This window comes from Vicugna pacos, chromosome 14 (genome assembly GCF_048564905.1).
Source record: "Vicugna pacos chromosome 14, VicPac4, whole genome shotgun sequence".
Taxonomy (NCBI): Eukaryota; Metazoa; Chordata; class Mammalia; order Artiodactyla; family Camelidae; genus Vicugna; species Vicugna pacos.
Genome location: NC_133000.1, coordinates 68,718,195 through 68,735,434, shown reverse-complemented (window position 1 = coordinate 68,735,434; position 17,240 = coordinate 68,718,195). Strand labels below are relative to the sequence as shown.

Genomic DNA, 17,240 nt, shown 5'->3' with positions numbered 1-17,240 from the left:
TTAGTAGGGTTGTATCAATCCAGTGTGAAGTCCAAATCTTGATATTTTCATAATGTGGAAACGTTCTGGAAGTTTACTTTCACCAGCATTTTCTTAAATACTTTACAATGCGCTATAGCAAACGGAGGCACCAACTAAGAAAAAGTATGATACGGAGAAAACAGGTGGAAGCAGTTTAGGAAAGGAGTGGAGGGAAATCCCACAGTAGTAACAGTAGAGGAGTTGGCCTGGATTGGAGCAGAAGATAAATGCCGTCAGGAGTGAGGACTTTGAAAAAATTTAAATGAAGGAAAATATCCTGATAAGGTACCTGATGGTACTGAGACTTTGGACAAATCACTGACATGATAAGAGGCTATACTGTTAAAGAAAGAAAAAGAAAAAAGCAAGGAATAAAAGAAGAAAAAAAAGGCAATTAGAAATTCCAAGAAAACCAAAAGTTTGTATAAAAATGAAAATAATACATAATTATTTCCTTCTTGGCTCTTTAAAGAACAGTATTTACGTGGCCACCATACTATAATTATCATTCACTGATGTTAAGTGAACTGGCATTTAAAGTGGCATTAAAGCACAAGGGCTCTGATGAGGAAGCACCACAGAGCAGGGGACTGAACCTGAGTTTAGGGATGAAGAAAAGCTTGGCAGGAGGTCCTGTCTGAGCTGAAACCTGAAGACTGGCTGGCCTGAAAGAAGGATATGGCAGTAGGGAGGATTTCAAGCAAAAGAAACAAAATTTGAAAAGACCCACAAGTAAAAGAAAGCATGCTGTGTTCAGGGTGCTGAAGGAAATGAATTAATAGGAGTAAAAAGCTGAGGAGTGGGGAGGCATTGGGTAAGTGGTAAGAAATAGAGTTTGAGGAGAAGGCACTGTGTTACGGAGTGACACGTATTTTTTAGACTTTGAACCTGTGGCTTTGTAACAAAGTGGCTTAAGCAGGAGAGCCACAGTCATGGTATCACTTTCATTAAGGTGACTTTGGATGCTGTGTGGGGAGTGGCTGGAATTGAGAAAGGATAAAGGCAGAGAGGAGAGTCGTTACTATAACAAGAACAGCTTGGCCTAGATTAGCATAGGGCCAGTAAGGAAGGGATGTGAAGGGCATTTGAGGGGAAGCACAGGTGACATTTAGTGACTGTGTGAACTTGGGGAACAAGGTAGATGGAAGAGTTGAGAAGAGTGTCCCGTTTCTGACTTGAGTCACTTTGTAGATAGAGGTACCAGTCACTTCACTCAGCACAGATTGGAAGTGGTGTTGGAACACAGGGCAGAAGAGCTGATGACTCCAGTTGTCTGATTGTCCATATCTAGAAGACCCAGGATGAGATATAGATTAAGTGGTTGGGTATATGATTTCAAGCTCAAACTGAGGGCATGGGCCAGAGATATTTTTGGGTGGCATCTGATAAGGATTCATGATTGAAGTCATGGCAGTCAGTGTTACTTCAGTGTTCTTTTGAGAGGCTGGTCCTTCCACAGCTACTTGATGACTGTTTTTAATGAGATAAAACAAATAGTAATTCAGAAGTTTATGTAGAGAAGGGTCAGCAACAAATACTCATGCCTTCCCTTTCACTCACAAACAAGGCATTAAACATCTACTAAGGTGTTTGGGAAAACATAGGTGAAAAAATTCGAGGTGCCCACATATACAGACTGGTTAGGGCTTTTCCAAAATAGGAATGTAATGTATTCTGTGGAAACGTGGAGAAACACAGATAAGGCAGATCTAGGCGGAAATAGTCAATTTGGTTGTCATTTCATACTGAGGCAGATTTGCCAAGTATAAACTGTATTCCATTACAAAGGTAGATTCTTTTGGAGTGGGTGTTGTCTGTAGCTACACCTGTTGTATTTGACCTCACATTCTAGAGCATTTGGTTTATAAACGTGTGGACTGCCAACAGGAAATACTGTAAGCCTTACGAGAATCCAGTTCATTAATTGATATACTTAGGCTAGGTTGGGGGCTGTGGTGCATGCTGTGCTGTGAACTGGAGAGCCTGGGGTGGAATCTGGGGAGAAGCAGTCTTCCGTGAAACACATTTGCTTATCTGTCTTTGGATAAAATAAGCTTTGAGCAGTATTCCTTAAATTTGAGTATCTTATCTTTTTGGACCTAAGGATATACTTACTTGACTATATCATATCTAATCTTCTAGACTGTTATTAACCTGCGGTTATTGCCAGTACCATGTGGTATTTATTGAATAAGAATATGCTCCGATGTTATATACTGGATGAAATAACTAAAAAATTCCTTTTCTTTTACTTTAACTTACTACCAGTTAGTGCCAAACCGCCTTTACTGAAGGAGTTGCAGACATGGCCAGGGCCAGTGAGGAGGGAGCAGGCTCACAGTGTCAGATCAGTTACACTGTGAGAGGATCTGAGAGTCAGGTAAGGCCGGCGATTAATGTGATGAGAGCAGATCGAAGTCAGCTCAGAAGGCAATGTGTTAAAGAGAGCCTGACAAGAGGAGAAGGAGAGGAAGGAGCTGCTTGGGTAGGCAGGTCAGAGGGTTCAGAGAGAAGGGTGTGGGAAAAGTGGAGGGAAGTGGAGGCTGGCATCAGTGGATGTGGGAATGAGATGAGGGAGATGAAAAATGGACTTATTTGTAAAGAGAGTGAATTAGAAATTATGCTGTGGTAAGAGAAAAAAGTTAAAAGCATTAAAATACGTTGGAGGCTCCTGAATTACATTTATGCTTAATAATTTGATGTAAGAAATAAAGGAGATACTCTAGGCTTTGTATCTGTTTCAGGCAAAGGGTTATGGAGATCATAAAATTAAAATGGTAAACAGACATAGATGGAGAGGCTGGCTTTCTTCAAAGGAAGCAATGGTGAAACTGCTAAAAGAGACAAAATTTGAGTTCTTAAAATCTAAGTTAAGTCTATGGTAAGAAATCATTTTTATACCGAAGAATATGAAATCATTTCCTAGCCCAAAAATAATTTTTAATAAGATAACATGCATAAAAATGTATAATATATAACACGTAATAGAATAAAGATACTGCCCTGTTTAGTTTGAATGTGACAGTTTTCAACCACACGGAACACCCTCAACTGAGGGCGAGCTTGATTCAGGTGAGAGAGGATTTAATTTGAAGCAGTAGGATCTGGGAAGCTTTGCCAGGGTACTGAGGGAGAGTGGTGGGCTTTGGAAGCCGGAGTGGTGTTGGCACAAGAATTGTGAGATAATGTAAATGTGGAGTTACGGAACAATGATGATCGGTTGTGAAGTGATAGCTATGGGAGTGGAGAGAAATGGTCCAACACAAATCATTTTTTAAAGAAAAGACATGAATAAGTTGAGAAGAGATTGTAATAAAGAAAAAGTAGATAAAGAGTGATGATTCCAAAATGTACTGCAAGAGCAATGACTTCATACCAGGGACTGAAATGAATTGTTTTAAAGGGAAGCCAGTTTTTGAAGAAAAATGATGAATTTGAGTTTGAACACATTGAGTCGGAGGTGATAGTCAATAATCCAAGGAGATTACCATTTGGACAGGTAGACAGATGGGTGAGGATTACCAGACATAGAAGTAAAATCATAGGTACATTTACTGAGTGAATTAGCATATAGAGTAAAATGTGGGGGCTCTCACATATGTAAGAGGGAGACTAATGAAATCAGTAAGAGAAAGTTAAAAAGAGGGAGACATGGTGAACTGAAAATTTGAGATCCACAGAGGCCAAAGTAGATGAGATTTGTAGAAGGCAAAAACCATTCAGCCATGGGAACTTTTGCACAGGTCCAAGGATGATGATGGCCACGAGGAGGTCCATGGCGTGGTGCTCATGGACATTAGTCATCTAGGAGCAATTGAAGGAGTTAATAAATTGGGGCAACAGAAACCAAGATGGCCAGGGGCTAAAAAAAAACAAGCAGCAGCTAAGGCTTATACTGCTGAGAAGGAGTTTTTGGAAAATCTTTCTCTACGTTTCTATTTTAGGCCAGAAATCTTTGAGGACATGCTAGAAAGGAAAATTAATTTTTTAGAAAGATGATTAAATGAAGTGGTTGACATTTTTGGCAAATTACAGGGTTTTTTTGTTTGCTTGTTTTTGCAGTAGCTTGTGTTCCTAATATTCCTAGAGCTAAAATGTATGTCACTGGAATAATACTGGTTCTTTTATTATTGAATATTTTACAATGGATTGGTGAGATGATCATCACTGGTGACACCATTAGGAAAGGTGGTACTGAAAAAACAAAATTAAACTGAATAGACTTGAAGATCTGCTTGCCTTTATTGAATGATTCATGAATTGGTCAGCATCCCATTTAGAGAACAGAAAGCAGCTCCTCGTAGCTGTACGAAGTGGAAGACTTTTACAGATGGAAGGAGGTAGGGCAAGGAAGTTACTCTTCAAAGGGTGGATTGTTTCAGGGAAGGTCGCCTTCCTTTGGGGAAGGCAGGGCTCTGTCAGGCAGATGACATTATTAGCGCTGGCCGGGTAATTCCAGATTGGTTCGTAGAGGCTGTAACTGCAGTCAGTTTAGGCACTAAGTCTGGATTTGCTGACATGGGGCTTCCAACAGGTGACTCCATTCTGGGCTTACTTTCTCTTTTCTGACAATGGTTTAGTTCAGTGGTGTAGTTCCAATTTAAGTTCAAACTTTCCAAAGTAAGATTAAGTGGGTCCCTTCTGAGGTAGATATAGAGTGATGTTGCAAATATCAACAAGTAAAAATGAGAAAAAAAAGTGGGCTTATTTTATCACTGACAGAGGCAGACTTCAGAGATACTAGGTCCAGTTCTAGACCAGCTCAATAAAGTGAATTTTGCAATAAAGCCAGTCACGCACATTTTTTTGATTTCCTAATGCACATAAATGTTATGTTTGCTCTGTACTGTAGTCTGTTAAGTGTGCAATAGCAATATGTCTTTAAAAATGTACACACCTTGACTAAAAGTACTTTATTGTTAAGAATGCTAACCATCATCTGAGCCTTCAGCAAGTCATGGTAGTAACAACAAAGATCACTTACCACAGATCATCGTAACAAATATAATGATAAATGATAATGAAAATGTTGGAAATATTGTAAGAATTAGCAAAATGTGACACAGAACCACAGTGAGCAAGTGCTTTTGGAAAAATAGCTCTGATAGACTTGCTTGAAGCAGGGGTACCACAAACCTTCAGTGTGTGAAAAACGCTGTATCTGTGGAGTAAAGTGATGGGCAGTAAAACGAGGTCTGCCTGCGATTCCTATATGCACTCAGGGAGGGAGAGAGAATTACATTTCCCCACCTTACCGAAGCGATCCCAGTTCAAATTTGTATGTAGCAGAAAGCTGCCCAGGAACCATTGTTGAAATGTTAAAGAAAGTGTATCCAGTGTCCTGCTGGACTCTGCCTTTTCTCTTCTCTCTCCCTCTCCTTCCTTTCCTCTCTCCATCATCTTCTCAAGCCTCCCCCAGGTCTGAGGATTCAGCGCCCTTGAGGAGACTTCTACTCATAAGATAATGTGCTGTTACTCAGAGGAAGGACGGTGAACCCCAGCTCTCTCCCTTGCTTATTTGTGGCTTTTGCTTGCTAATCCCCAGCCAAGGGACACACTGGGAACATGTAAGGAGTCCTTCAGAAAACAAGAGCACAGGTGTACGCCAGGCCAGAGAGAGAACGGTCACCACATCCAGCCATTCAGCATGACCTCCCTGTCCTAGCTTCTGCCAAACTCTTGTTTCATGTTACAGATGGCTCCTCGCGGTGCTCTGTTTAACTTTGTGGATTTTATTCTTGTCCCAGGAAGTTACTGGACAGTGTAAATGGCTGCTGTGGAGAAAACAAAAAAAGGACCTACTCAGAAAATTCGAAAAGGGAAATTCCATTGTACTTTGAGTCTTTCTTTCGAAAAGACAAAGGAGTTCCTGTCTTTCGCTCAGGCCAGGGTGGCCCCTAGGAAGTCAGAATTTATGCATATCCATCCTTACCATGACCCACTGTACTGATCACCAGCATGCAAGTGTTTATCAAGCTTTTACTCAAGAACAATGTTAATGTCTTTTTTCCATTGAAGTGACTTTTCAGCCCCACGGCATTCCTCATTATGTATTTGTTAACGAGGCTCTAATGTGATTTAAAGGGCCATCACAAACTCACTGGGGAAAAGGAACTGTTTTCAAGATATGTGGATATCTTTTGAAAATAACATTTCTTTCATAGAAATCAATGCTTCTCTGCTATCTTGAACAGGTAATTTCCCCTCAACGGGTGAAGCAGTTGCATGCATATTGTATAAAAGAAATAAACTCAACAAAAATAGGTATAAGGAATCGAACAACTTAAAACATTACTTCTGTATATACCCACAGAGAGGGTGATCCCAGGGTTACATGGTAAGAAAACACTTTATTGAGTGTCTTCTACATACTGGATAATTTGTAGAACCCTGCAGTTATTCTAGATCTTATTAAATACAGTCTTTTTCCTATTCAGTGCCAAATCCTAAGGTTTCCCCCATGCCTCTCTGGTGCTCCCTGAGATCTGATCCCCATCAGTGTGTCATTCATGCATATTTACATAAGTATGTGTGCGTACATACACTGACACGCGTCTTTTGCATTTGTAATTTTTTTTACCCAGTTGCTTCATAGAAGATTAAAATGGCAGATTAGACTCCATTCAGAATTTCACAATCCCTTGGTAATAAATCAGTTTTAATCATTTGACGAACATTTCAGAACTGTGAGGTGGGACAAAACCTGATTTGAGATTCATACCATTGTATACCTACTCTTAAAAAAAAAGAAAAACGGAAGCAATTTACACATCTGCAAATCTGAGGAAGCGGCCGAGAGAATTTGCGTGATCTGGGCACATGAAGCCATTTTAGCACACAAATTCCTCCCTTTCTTCTCTCAAGGGTGTCGAAAGGATACAAACATATTTTTTGCAGATGACGTGAATTATTAACTGGCATAAATAGCAACTCACAGTAATGCTTCAGAAATGTGTTTTTTTTAATTGAGTAAAGATGGCATCCGGAAAATATATGTAGGAAAAAACAGTGTCTTATAAGAGCTGAAAATGCGGACTGCGACGTACTATTTTGTGTGTGCGCTGTAATGACATGAGCGTTTAGCTGATCCTTGTTGTCCACTTAATGTGTCTAGCTGTGGTTGAGACTTATTCTCAGAGACAATACAAATAATTAAAAGTAAGACAACTTGGAAATTGCTTACTAGATCTTCACAATCTACGTTAAATGAGATGCACTAAAAGGTAAACACATCTTTTTACCTACTAAGGGGAGCTATTAGACATTTGTTTCGTTTTTAAAACACCATGAAGTTTAAAAACGAACCCAGTCTGATTTTCTGTTAAAGGACAATACTCAAGGCGCTATACGTAGTCATAGTTACCTTGAGAGTGAATTTTTGCACTGTGATGCTGACAATCCTAGAACTGTGAGCAGTAAACTGACGTGCAAAGTCCCTGAGCTAAAAAGATCTTAGTGTTCATTTGGTTCACTCATTCTTTTACACATGGAAACTGAATCCCTGAACGTTCCAGTGGGTAATGAAAGCTTACATGTCATGGGAGCGACAAAGCTATGACTGAATCAGGTAACTGAAATTCTTCTGACCTACTGTTTAGTGGTCCTTCCGTTGCGCATGTCATACCATCTCTTTAAGGAGAAAAAGTAAAACTTTGAGTCACCGGCAGTCTGTACTACAAGAGTAACTTGTTTTTTTATTGCGCTTCACGAGTATTGCATTTTTTTTTTTTTTTTACAAGTTGAAGGTTTGTGGCAACCTTGTGTCTAGGAAGTCTATCAGAGCCGTTTTCCAGTAGCATTTGCTCACTTTGTGGTTCTGTGTCACATTTTGCTAATTCTTGCAATATTTCAGTTATTTTTATTATTATTATATTTGTTACGGTGATGTTTGATCAGTGATCTTTGATGTTTCTACTACAAGTTGCTGAAGGCTCAAATGATGGTTAGCGTGTTTTAGCAAAAAACTTAAAACTAAGGTATGTACATTGCTTTTTTAGACATAATGCTATTGCACACTCAGTAGTGTACAGTACAGTGTAAAAATAAGTTTTATATGTACTGGGAAACCCCCCCCCAAAAAAAATTCATGTGACTCGCTTTATTGCTATTTATGTACGATTTGTGGTGGTGGTCTGGAACCATACGCGCAGCATCTCTCCAGGTTCTTGGTCTTGAGGAGTATTCACGCCAGGGAGCGTCTCAGAGATAGACCAGTCCTGGGTGCAAGAAGTGGGAGTGCAAGGTGTAAATAGTTCACTTTATACAAATGCAAGGAAGTCTGATGGAATCAAACATTTTGCCATTTAAATGTGTTGACTCTAGTCTCATTGACTCTGAATTTAGAAATGCTAAATATTTATTGTTTTTTTTTGCCTCTTGATTAACTATGGTAAATCAAACTGTGGGACTGTAAAGCTTTGGGAAGGTAAGGAGTAGGTTCAGATGGTTTTATTTTCCAACCCCGGCACTTGCACACTACCTAGTGCATAGTGAACTCTGTCATTCCCCACCCCCTCAAATACACCTAATCACATTATCACACAATTTAAAACATAAAAATAGTATCATTAGTATTTTTATAAATTCAAATTTATAAAATTCACTTATTTCAAAGTCAAATCAGTAGAAATAGAGATGAATGCCAATGCTTTTTAATGGGCTGAAATTTGGTTTATAACTCATTTTGGGGGTACAGGGTGTATTTAATTATACTTTTAAGAATATTGCTTATACATAAAAATGTTAAATAAAATTTTGAAGACACCTAAGAATAGTTGTGAACATTTAGAAATAACAGACACATTTTAAGGGCAGAGGAGAAGTAGTTCATTTGTGTCAAGAAAAGGGCAGGACAGCTAAAGGGGTAAGAAGGAGCGTGGTGGCTACAGAGCTGCGCACAGGTGCTGGGCCGTTGGTGACTCGAGGCTTCTGTCTTGAATGCCTGGCTGGATAGGAGTGCCACCGACCAAGACAAAGGAGATTAACGGGGAAATATATTTGGGGGAAAATAGAAAGTTTAGTTGAAGCACATATGGGAAGTCTCGGGGGGATTTTTAGTAGGCAGTTGCATAAGTGAGCTTAAAACTTGTCACAGACTTTAAGCCTAAAATTGGTCTTCAACACTGACTGCACGTTAGGGAAATTTTAAAAATTAATGAAGGCCAGGGCCAACTTCAAACCAATTAAATCATAGTTTTTGTGGGTGTGGCCTGGACTTGGTATTACTCCTTCATTTTTTAAATTAAAAAACAAAACCAAAAACCCTCCCTGGGTGACGATAAGATGTGGCCGGCTTTGGGAACCACTGGTCTGTGGTTAATGCTGTAGAGTCCCGTGTACGAAGGTTGCAGTGGGAGTCACAGGAATGGATGAGGTCAACCAAGAGTACACGTTATGGCTTCATGTCCTCCGTCTGCCCTTTAGATGTGCTCTTCTCACTGTGCTCTGGACCCCAGAACACTGACCCAAGTGGACTGTATCAGTGGGCTCTCCTGAGCTCTGGCTTCTGTTGAATCCATCAATGGAAGACATTGAGGGAAAATCAGGTTGAAAGTAAGTAAAATCATCTTTGTTTTCTGAGCTCCCCACTCCTGGGTCAGTGAGTATAGTTGTCTATCAGAGACCGCAGCTCCAGCAGACGGGGCTCTTTATGCAGCTTCCTCGGAGGCCCTGAGCCTCTCCCTCCTGACCCTCTAGGCCAAGGGGTGATGAAGTCTCCCAACTGTTGCCAGCCCTACCGTTTCCCCCTTAGTAGATAGTCCCTTTATTAAACTCTTCTCGGTAATTAAAAAGCCGCAGCAGGGTGCTATCTGTTTCCTGCCGAGCCCCTGGCTGGTTCGATAGCGTAGGAAAAGCTGTGGGCTGAAGATGGAAGCTAGGGGACTACGACCTTCACAGGATGAGTAAAAGAATGGCTTGGGAAAGAGAGACCGAGGAGACCGTGAGTAATGAGGACACCCAGGGACGTTGATGGAGACAGAATCAGAGGCCCTAGAGAGTTTGAGTGTAAGGAAGGGGCGATGTCCACCGTGTTGGGAGGGTCATGAAAGCGTTCTGCCTGAGAAGTTCTGTGGTCTGCTGACAGCAAAAACCTCATGACAGGGGACCTGGGTGTGATTGCAGGTAAAGAAGAGGAAACTAGTCATTTGACAAACTGATGATAGGAGGAAGAAAGTGTATGGAGTTTATAAAAGAGAAGACTTAGAGTTAATCAATTTATTGAAATTGTTTTATACTTTTAATAGAAACTTACTATGCTCTGTCTCCCATGGTTACGACAGAGTACTAATAACATCATAAGAGTCTTTGTAGGTGTGTGTGCAACAAACATAATTTGTGCTATTAAGGTTTAGGTTTTTGTTAGTCGTTCAAGGAAGAACACCAAAGAGTTAATCCTTATTTTAAAAAATGAAGAAAGATAAATTTAAGTAGATATAACACAGAAGATGTACAAGTAAAATCCATTCTACACTACCTATTTAGAATTTATTTCTGGATTAAGTCAGAGCATCAGAGACCTAAATATCTGGACATCATTCAGTGCCCTTCCTCTCCTCTTTCTCCCAAAAATGTTTTGCTGATTTGGACTTTGTGATGATACTGCTTTATCTGAAAGGGTTTTTAAGAAATCAACGTAAGATATTTTTAAAGATGATAATCATTATGCCTTAGGGGAGTCAATCTGAAAATTGTTTTCTTCAGTATTTAGAGCAGACCTCTTACATTGCCAAAAGTTTAGAGTTGACCTTGAAACTCCTTGTTAGGAAAGTCAGTCACTTCATAGGCAAATTTGATGGATTTAACTTTGCTCCTGGCTTCTTACCATGTAAACTTCATTTCACTTGCCTCATTTTCTTGATTTTTTTTATACATTTTATTTTGCTTCTTTATTCTTAAAGCAAAGTAAGTTTTTTCTGTTTTTAGGAAAAGACTGAATTTAAAGGCATAAATAAATAAAACTAAGAATAATGAAAAAGCATGAGGACTGTAAAGTACTAGATGCTCATTGTTTGGTTTTGATGTTTGTGCTGTTCCTACCCCACCTGTGATTACGTTCCAGTCACAACTTCAGACACACCTAAGGCTGCATTTATACATCACCACGTGAAGCGGACTGCTGGGAATTGCCTTGATTTAACTGCATCAGTCAAAACAGTTGATCTTGATAATTCAACCTACTCATCAACTTTGTCTACATTGGTGAAATTAAGTGACCTATTGCCAGATCCCTCCCCCTTCTCCCCTTCTTTCTTTAATTTAGAGATTTCCAAAAGAAAGAAGGAAAGAAAAGAAGAAGAAAGGAGAGGAAAAATAGCTTTTCTATTCAGATTACAGATCCCATTTAAGATCTGGGCAAAAAAGAGTCACCTGAAGCTTTGCTAGGTTTTTGTTTTTGTTTTTGTTTGTTTGTTTTTACAATGCTGCTTAACTGAACTGCCACCATAATATGGCACAGTGAATAACTGAGGGGTTCTACTCCAGAGCCTGTGTGTGTGTAGGATCCATTGATTTTTCAGAACTGTTTGCTCTTAACTGAAGAATATACATAAAGTCATATAATATGGATACCGTTACTCCAACTTGAAGGAAGATAAAGCTAATGTTAAGGTAGGCATGTAGGGTTTTCTGAGATGGACAGGGACCCAGATGTCTGGCAAAGTCATAGAATATAGTCATCAGCCAAAGGCACATATTTCATTGTCAGGAGAGACAGTGAAAGATTTTGAAATGGGAAAAACGAAACAAAACAGAAAATCCAACAGCTTCCTGTCTATTTCAGAGTAACCTTTCGGGTTATCTGTTTTAAGTGTTTTTGAACCAGTAGAACTTCATAGGTAGTAAATAACTTTACAGGTGTTGTTAAAGTGATACCTGTCCATAGAAGTGCAAATGAATTTCGTAGGAAGGGACACCTGATTCCTGGACACCTTTGCCCCACACACACCTCCATGGAAAAGCCAGTTTTGCATCTATTTGTAAATACATTTCAGCATTTCTGATTCATCTGTGTAGAGGAGGAAGAATAATTTTCCCTCTTCCCTTCTAGGCTTTTGGCTGAGACAGCCCTGAAATAAAAGAAATTAATAGTACGAAACCAAATTGATGTCCAACAGCACATATGCCTCCTGTATTCATGGGAGAAACCCAGGGAGACTACCGCCTCCAGCTAAAGACAAAGGAGAAATGCGGGGAGTAGGGGGCTTTTGTGGGGGGTCGCCAGGAAGAGCACAGTAAACAGCGTATGGCGGGTGTGCATAGCTCGGTCACTGCCTGCTTGATGGGTAGGAGATTTTAGAGATGCGGTCATCCTCTTCCTGCTGCAGAGGGAGACACCCTTAAAAATGGAGTTCCCTTATAATGTAAATCACTCTTACAGAGGGCGGCACCTCTGTTTTCAGAATGTCTCCTGTCTCTCCAGCCTCTCAAATATAATTAATAAGCCAAAGAGACAGAAATTTACACTGGCAAATTCTGTTTGCCTTCACCTACGTGTATGTGTGTGTTGGTATTTTGAATTCTGCCTTGAACTGACTATAGCATCTTACTAGTTCTCTAATTAAATGAAGAGTTAAAATATTTGATGTGCTCTTTGGATATGCACATGAGTTTCATGATACTATCTTTTAAAAAACAGTATTATTATTTTTTAACACCAGTATGTTTTCTTTTGAGTAATACTCCTCTTTGTACTTCTTAAATATTATGTTTTAGGAGGATTTAGTAGCATTACAGCAGAGATTTATTTTAACTATATTTTATATTCATTTATGTTTTTTAGTTAAGAGCAGCTTACTGTGAAGAATCAATAGACCCAATTATATGTGCAGTAATACCTCCTTATCCAATCGGTGATACGTTCCAAGACTTCAAGTGGCTACCTGAAACCAGATAGTACCTTTCGACTTAGAGGAAAACGCCCAACATGAGAGTGGTGAGTTTAAGTTCTGTGTAAGGCCTTGCTGAAGACGATAGCCTGGGAGGAGTTTCATCAGGGCTGACTGAGTGCCTGTCCTCCGGTCTTCAGTCCTCAGCACGACCCTGAGTGAAACTTAAACTCACAACTCTTGTGTGATTTTCTATGAGTGAATGTAGGCGACAAGGGGATGATCATGTCCTGGAACAGAGCAGGGTGGTGCAACATTTCATCACACTACTCAGAAGGGCACACAATTTAAAGCTTATGAATTGTTTATTTCTGGAATTTTCCATTTAAAATATTTGGACTGTGGTTGACTTTAGGTAACTGAAACTATGGAAAGTGAAACCAGGGGTAAGGGGAGCACTGTGTACACACACACACACACACACACACACACACACACACACACACACACACACACACACACACACACACACACACACACACACACACACACACCCCTACCCCTGTTATGAAATGATGCCTTAAAAATATAGCAGTGACAATAGATGGTCTTTCCATCATTCATATTTTATAAACCAGTGGCACAGGAAACTTTAAAAACTGAAGATAAGATGATTAGTGACTTATAGTGCTGAAGAGAGCATCCATAAGGGAGAAGAAACCTGGGCAGGAAGGTGTGGCTGTATGAAACTAGCTTCTGTGAAACAATGAAGTTTTACTCTGCAAGCGTCAACATGCAAATTCTAGGTTTTCTTGGGTAATTGCTGGGAATTTCATTGGGGAATGGTTGTCTTATTTTAATCAAATGACATACAGTGCATTTTGCACTGAAATATATTATTATTGAGATTATTGGAACATAATTGTATAAGGATTCATGAAATGCACCCCCAGAATCCATATTCAGCCAAACTAAAAACATGTATTATTTTTTCTGCTGTTTGAGTGCCTGATTAAGGAATTCCACACACCCGTCAGGAAGTCAGATGAGGGTTTAACAACAATGCTGTTGTTGGTCTCTCTGGTTTTTATTTGTTCTTAACAGGTGTCTGTAATGTCGATCAAATCAGGTTCAAGGTTTAAATGACAAGGCTTGGAATTTTTGATAGCACTGTGTGGTCTATAAAATAAAGTTGTTGTTTTAATTCAATTAGTTGTTTTTCCATGAATTAAAAATAACAGGTGATCTTACATAAAAACCTGGATATCCAATACCTCTTTAAAAATTGTAAAATTTCCCTACACTGGTCCACATCCTCCCATAGTGATGTCAAGTACAGAGGCTGTCTTTCTGAGACTGGGCATGTTCCCCTCACTGCCCTGCTCCCATTGGCCTCCTGGACTCTGAGACTGACCATGTAGCATCTCCGTTTATCTATCACCTGCCTGTGCTGTTGTTTTTCTTAAAGTGAGGAAAAAAGTGAAATATTTCTTTACCCATGTGTCTGTCAAAAATGAAACATAAAATAAGAAATGAAACAGAAAATAAGACCACTGGTCATGGAAAAGATACATGATGCAAAGTTTTATGAAGTAATAAAGAAATTTTAATAGATTTGTTTTTGAATCTAATAAATTAATGAAGCTACCGTGAAATGCTGGGCAGTGATGAGTCTAGCTCTCCCCCTTTGTTGATCTGGACCCTGCCTCTACCCTAAAGCCACTGAGTTTGCAGTTCCTGCTTGAGGACAACACTCCTGGTTCTCTGTGCTGGAGATTCTTCTGTTAGTTTAATTTTATTTGCATTTTAAATGAATCATTAGTTTATCTTAACAGTTGATTTTTAAAATTAAAAATATGTTATATTAATCTGCTTGGGCCACCAAAACAAAATATCACAGACAGGGTGACTTGACGTCAGTGTATTTTCTCACAGTTCTAGAAGCTAGAAGTCCCAGATCGAGGTGCCACAAATTCAGCTCCTGGTGAGGATTTTCTTCCTGCCTTGTGGACCACCACCTTCCTCTGCCTACACGCTTGGCCTGTATTTATTCATTTACTCATTTTGTGCTCAGGGGAGAGAGAGAAAGCTCTCAGTGTCTTTTCTTGCAAGGACACTAATCCCGTCATGGGGACCCCACCCTTGTGACTCCATCTAACCTTAATCACACCCCCAAAGGCTCCATCTCCAAACACCAGCACATAGTGCGATGATGTGGGGGTTCGGGGTTAGCATGTAAATTTGGGGATAACACATTCAGTCCATATACATTAAAACAGTGCATTCAGAATGTGCGAATAAAGTCTTATTTTTGTTATCCAGAAAGGATTATTTCCTTACATTTTAGTCTATTTATTTAAATTAAACAGGCTTGGATTGCTTCTGTCTTGCTTGCCTTCATCAGAGATTCCAGCTTATGTACGCAATCAGTGCAGAATCTGTAAATACTGAACTACCACAGCAGTATTTTTATTTAGCATAATAAATGGTGAGTGGCTAGAACCTACTCTACTTTGGTTTTTTAGCGTGAAATTTATTGAACTAATTTCGGTAAATATTGTTGCCATTCTCCAAGAAATGGGCATAGTTTAAGCTGTGCTGTACCTTCAAAAGGTATTTTTTGTTCATTTGATTTATTGAATTCAAAGATGAAATGATTAACCATACTTATTTAAAATGCTTAAAATTCCAAATAACTTTTTGTAGAATCTGAGTACAAATATAGGGATGATTTTAGTATAAATTCACAAGAAATGTGTAAGTAGCCACTGTGGTATTTCCTACACTTTATCAACCAAAGGCACCTTGAATACCTCCCAGAACAGGACCTCAGTAACTCTGACAGTCCATTTCACTAATGTGTATTTGTGGTGGTTAGAAAATTATTTTTATATTCATTTGAATCAATTGATCCATGTTCTGCCCACTAGACAACACAAATACAATATATTCCTTTTCCACGTAGTAACCCTTGACGTAAGAGCAGTGAGGATGTTTCTTCGGGTTCCTGTTTCTCCCTGCACTTTCCTGTGTGACAGGGTGCCCAGGCTGCCTGCCTTTCCAGACTCTCTCCCCCGCGTCCTCTGACTTTTGAGAGTTTCCCCCTTGGTGTCCGTTTAACCCAGCTCTCCCTGGAGCTAAAGCTTCTTCTGATGTAGACTTTGCTACTGTCTCCTGTTGTGAAAACGAGATTCCGTTATGGGTCTTTCAAGGTATGTATCTACGTACTGAACCAGGAAATTGGTTTTTGAAGTTAAATTGAGAACTTTTAAATCTTATACTTTTTAGAGTCAAAAAGAACCTTGAAATCATACAGAGATTAGGATTGATATTCCAGCGTCACTGTGTAATAGTTATCTGGCCTTGAACAAGTTACTTAACTTCCCGAGAGAAAAGGATACGAACACAAGATGCCACTGTCTTTCCATTCCACTCCTGCAGTATCCTTGTGTCTTCATGAAAACCAAACATCTTGGAAAAAGCTGTTGTGTGGGTTCTTCTAATACTGACCAGTTCTCTGACATCATCTGAGTGTCTAACAATTCAATTCAGTTCAGACACTAACAACCCAGAGTTAGAGAAGCCCCACAGAACAAGGGCTCAGTCCCAGAAGCCTGCCTCCACGTGAGATGCCAGGTGGAAAGGGGGCCCAGATCACCCACACTTCTGCCTGGCCAACTCCAAATTTGGGGTTTCTGTGCTTCCCCTTCGAGGTTTTTTTTTTTTTTTTTTTTTTGCTAGAGTGACTCATAGAACTCAGTTAAACAGTATACTTAACGATGACCAGTTTATTATAAAGGATGCCAGTCAGGGACCAGCCAAACAAAAGAAATGCAAAGAACAAGGTTACAGGAGGGGTGGGGGCAAGAGCTTCCATGCCCTCCAGGAGTGTACGTGCAGCCTTGCTGACACATCAGAGTGCTCACCCACCCTCAAGCTCTTAGAATCTTTTCATTCAAGAGAGTTTTTATAACTCAGTTTCCTTTAGAACCCAGTAACCTCCAGGGAGGGGAGAGGGGCTTGGCATTGGGTTATAAAAACTCTTGAATAAAAAGAATTCTATCCCCCCCATCACCTTATTAGCAAATACTTGGCTGTGGTAGAAAGCGGCTTATAATGAATAACAAAAGGCAATCCTGTCTTTCTGGAAATCCCAGGAGTTGTAGAAGCTCTGCGCCAGGAATTGGGACAAAGACCAGATACATTTTTTATTATACCATAGCTGTCAATACCTGTTTCCCACATTTTCTTTTACTCACTCCTCAGCTGACATAATCTGCCCCTTCACTCCGCTAAAACGGCTCTGTATTTTTCTCTCCTCATCCTACGTAACCTCTCAGGAGCATTAAGAGCAGTTAAGCCTTCATTTCGTCTTTCTTGAAAGCACTCTCTCTC

General features: G+C 39.8%; 1 long non-coding RNA gene across 3 annotated transcripts in view; it reads left to right on the top strand.

Moving 5' to 3' along the window:
* Positions 1–17,240, top strand: part of LOC140701181 (uncharacterized) — a 101,659-nt gene that overhangs the window by 23,221 nt on the left and 61,198 nt on the right. For 2 of the 3 annotated variants that reach the window (XR_012080109.1, XR_012080107.1), the window contains exon 3: positions 2,290–2,401. The exons of the other annotated variant lie outside the window; for it this stretch is intronic. This is a non-coding gene — a long non-coding RNA (uncharacterized lncRNA). The remainder of the gene's footprint in view (positions 1–2,289; positions 2,402–17,240) is intronic. 3 annotated transcript variants of the gene reach the window in all.